We start from the raw sequence: 4,877 nt of genomic DNA on the forward strand, positions 1-4,877 counted from the left end.
CATGGTTTAAAAAAAAAGTTGGGGGAAAGAAAAATTGTTGGTCAAGGTGTACAAAATATCAATTATGCACAATGAATAAGTTCTGGAGGTCTAATGTCATTAACAATATGACTATAGTTAATAACATTGTATTGTATATTTGAAATTTGCTAAGAGAATAGATCTTAAATGTTCTTACCACAAAAAGAAAAGAATGTGGTAACTATGTGAGCTGATAGATATGTTAAGTAGCTTGATTGTGGTAAATGTTTCATGATGTCCGTGTATATCAAGTTGTACACTTTAAATATATACAAGTTTAGGGCTTCCCTGGTGGTGCAGTAGTTAAGAGTCTGCCTGCCAATGCAGGGGACATGGGTTCGAGCCCTTATCTGGGAAGATCCCACATGCCACGGAGCAACTAAGCCCGTGCACTACAACTACTGAGCCTGCACTCTAGAGCCTGTGAGCCACAACTACTGAGCCTGTGCCACAACTGCTGAAGCTCACACACCTAGAGCCTCTGTTCCACAAGAGAAGCCACTGCAATGAGAAGCCCACACACCGCAACAAAGAGTAGCCCCTGCTCGCCACAACTAGAGAAAGCCCACACACAGCAAAGAAGACCCAATGTAGAAATTTATCCCTCCCCCACCCTCTTTCCCCTTTGGTAACCGTAAGCTTGTTTTCTAGAGACAGTTCTTATTTTCTAATATAGGTGTTTTTAGTGCTATAAATTTCCCTCTATGTACTGCTTTAGCTGCATCCCACAAATTTTGATATTTTTTCTTTTCTTTCAGTTCAAAATGCTTTCTAACTTTCCTTTTGATTTTTTATTTCATATATATACATATATATATGTACACACACACACACACACACACACATATATATATATATATATGCAAGATTAAATTGTCAACCATACTTCAATAAATCTAGAAAGAACAACAACAACAAAGTTTTTTGTTTTGTTTTTTGCAGGGCTTGTGGGATCTTAGTTCCCTGACCAGGGATTGAACACGGCCCCTTGGCAGTGAAAGAGCCAAGTCCTAACCACTGGACTGCCAGGGAGTTCCCAACAAAGTGGTTTATTTTATTTAAAAAATATTTTTATGTTCAAAGTAATATACATTCTTTAAGGAACATTTAATGAAAAAGAAAAAAATTTTAATTGTTTGCTATTAACTTTTTGTTATTTTTTCTTCTATTCCTTTTCTATAACTAGGTATATGTGTTGTATAATGTGTGTGTATTTTTTAAGCAACTTGCAAATATGTAGTACAGTATTATTAACTATAGTCACCATGCTGTACATTACATCCCCGTGACATTTATGACTTTGTAAGTGGAAGTTTGTAGCTTTTGACCTCCTTCACCCATAGATATATTTTTAAATAAACTTTTTACTTTAAAATATTTTTGATTTACAGAAAAGTTACAAGGATAATACAGAGAGTTCCCATACACTCCACACCCACTTTCTCCTACTGTTATCTTACATTACTGAGGTACATTTACCACAACTTCTGAACCAAAATTGATGCATATTCTTAACTAAAGTCCATAGTTAACTTGGATTTCTTTGTTTTTACCTAATGTTCCATTTCTGTTCTAGGATTTCATCCAGGATACCATACTACATGTAGTTGTGTCTCCTTAGTCTCCTCTAGAAAGTACAAGTTTCTCAGGCTTTTCTTTTTGCTTTTGGTGAACTTCACAGTTTTAAGGTGTACTGGTCAAATATTTTGTAGGATGTCCTTCAATTGTGGTTTGTCTAATATTTCCCTCTGATTGCACTGGAGTTACGGGTTTGGGGGAGGAACACCACAGAAGAAAAGTGCCATTTTCATCACATTATATCAAGGGTCCTATCAACATTGCTTATCTCTGTTGATGTTGACTTTGATTACCTAGTTGAGGTACTACTATTTGTAAGTTTTCTTTTTTCTCTCCTTTTCATACTGTACTCTTTGGAAAGAAGTCACTATGCACAGTCCACACTCTAGGGGTAGGGAGTTAGGTTCCACCTTTTTAATGGAACAGTATCTACATATAGTATTTGTATAGGAATTCTTCTGTACAGAAGATTTGTCTATCTTTCCCATTTATTTATTTAGTCAATCATTTATTTATATTAGTAGGGTCTCATCAATATTTATGTTATGCTTTGGATAATAATCTAGTATTTTGCTATTTACTTCGTTGCTCTAATTGTTCCAGCTTTGGCCACAGGGAGCTCCTTCAGTTGGCTCCTGTGCTATAGACATATCTCCATCATTTTGTCCCTTGAGCAGTTCCTTATTTTTGGCACCAGAAGATGCTCTAGATTCATCTTGGATATTCCCTGCCCCAGCCATTTCTCCAGGGAGCCTGGTTTATTTTTATTGGAGAATGGTATTAAAAACCAAGATCTGGCACTAGATGTGCTCATTGTACCTGAATGTTGTTGCTTCTAGGTACTCTCTGTGGCGGAGCTAGGAAATATATTTACATGTATATACTAACAGGTTTTTAGTAGATTTATTAAGATTTTCTGTAGGCAAAATCATATTACCTACAAAATAGAGATAGTTTCACTTCTTCCTTTCTATCTGGATACTTTTTTTCTTGCTTTATTGCTTTGGCTGGGACCTCCAGCACAATGTTGAATAGAAGTGGTGAGAGTAGACATCTTTGTCATTTTCCTGATTTTAGGGCAAAGCATTCGGTGTTTTACTACTAAGGATGATATTAGCTGTGGGTTTTTTGTAAATGCTCTTTATCATGTTGAGGTAGTTCCTTTCTATTTGTTGAGTGTTTTTATATGAAAGGGTGTTGGAGTTTGTGAAATGCTTTTTCTGCCGTCTACTGAAATGATCATGTGGTTTTGGTCCTTTATTCTATTGATGTGGTATATTATGTTAATTGATATTTAGATGTTAAACCAACCTTGCATTTCTGGGATAAATCCCGCTTGGTCATTGTGTATAATCCTTTTTATATGTTATTGATTTCAGTTTGCAAGTATTTTGTTGAGGATTTTCCAATCTATATTCATAAGAGATATCGCTCTATTTTTTCTTTTCTTTTCTTTCTTTTTTTGGGGGGGAAAAGTCTTTGGTTTTGGCATCAGGGTAATACTAACCTCATAGGATGAGCTGGAAAGTGTTCCTTCCATTTTAATTTTTTGGAAGAGTTTTTGAAGAATTTTTATTCATTCCTCTTTAAACATTTGTTAAAAGTCACCTTTGAAGTCATCTGAGCTTGGGCTTTAAATTATGGGAAATTTTAAAATATCTAATCCAATCCCTTTACTTACTATAGGCTTATTTAGATTTTCTGTTTCTTCTTGAGTCAGTTTTAGCAGTTTGTGTCTTTCTAGGAATTTGTCAATTTCATCTTAAGTTATCTAATTTGTGGCATACAGTTGTTCATAGTATTGCCTTATAGTCTTTTAAAATTTCTGTAGGTTTGGTAATGATGTCCTCTTTTTCATTCCTGATTTTCATGTTTTGAGTGGATTTCTTTTCTCTTTCTAAATTTGGTCAGTTTACCTAAAGGTTTGTCAATTTTCCTGATCTTTTCAAAGGACCAACTTTGGTTTTGTTGACTTTCTCTCTTTCTTTATACATATATACTAATCTGTGTATATACACACATCCATAATTGTTACTGTTATATCTATCTGTATCCACATTAAGCTAAACACAGATTCATAGTGATGTCTGCAACTATCTAGTATCACATGATTCATTCTAGACTCCCCTCTTGCTTATCTGTAACTTCACACTCCAAGAGTGAGAAATCTGCTTCCCACTATCTGCCATTCATTTATTTATTTGTTGAATCCCAGTATACATGTATAGTGGTTTCAGAATTGTTAACCCATGCCCCCATGGGAAACAACTTCATCCATTAGAATACAGTGCTTATGTACAGTTCCTTTAGTCTTTAGTCTTACAGCTTCCACTCATTTCCAAAGTCACTTATGTCAGCACTTACCCTCCATTCTCTTCAGTAAGGTTATATAGTACATTTTAATAATTTTTTTTTTTATCACAGTCTGTATTCCACTCCGGGATTCCCCTGACCTACTAATTTATTCTTTTAATTTGCATACATTAAGGTTGAGTCTTTGTGCTATAAAGTTCTATGGTTTTTTTTTTTTTTTTTGGTGGTACGCAGGCCTCTCACTGTTGTGGCCTCTCCCGTTGTGGAGCACAGGCTCCAGACGCGCAGGCTCAGCGGCCACGGCTCACGGGCCCAGCCACTCTGTGGCATGTGGGACCTTTCCGGGCCGGGGCACGAAGCCGTGTCCCCTGCATCGGCAGGCGGACTCTCAACCACTGCGCCACCAGGGAAGCCCAAGTTCTATGGGTTTTGACAAACGCATAGTCTCATGTATCACAAAGAATAGTTTTACTGCTCTAAAATATAGTTCATTTATTAATCCCTCCCCACTCCCCAAACCCCTGGCAACCACTGATGTATTTTCAGTCTCTATAATTTTTCCTTTTCCAGAATGTCGTATAAATGGAAGCATATAGTATGTAGTCTTTTTTTTTTAATTTTTATTTATTTATTTATTTATTTATGGCTGTGTTGGGTCTTCGTTTCTGTGCGAGGGCTTTCTCCAGTTGCGGCGAGCGGGGGCCACTCTTCATCACGGTGCGCAGGCCTCTCACTGTCGCGGCCTCTCCCGTTGCGGAGCACAGGCTCCAGAGTGCAGGCTCAGTAGTTGTGGCTCACGGGCCTAGCCACTCCGCAGCATGTGGGATCTTCCCGGGCCGGGGCACGAACCCGTGTCCCCCTGCATTTGCAGGCGGATTCTTAACCACTGTGCCACCAGGGAAGCCCTAGTATGTAGTCTTTTAAGACTGACTACTTTCACTTAACAGTATGCATTTCACTTAGCA

Source organism: Lipotes vexillifer, unplaced genomic scaffold, assembly GCF_000442215.2.
Source record: "Lipotes vexillifer unplaced genomic scaffold, Lipotes_vexillifer_v1.1 scaffold853, whole genome shotgun sequence".
In the NCBI taxonomy this organism is placed as follows: Eukaryota; Metazoa; Chordata; class Mammalia; order Artiodactyla; family Lipotidae; genus Lipotes; species Lipotes vexillifer.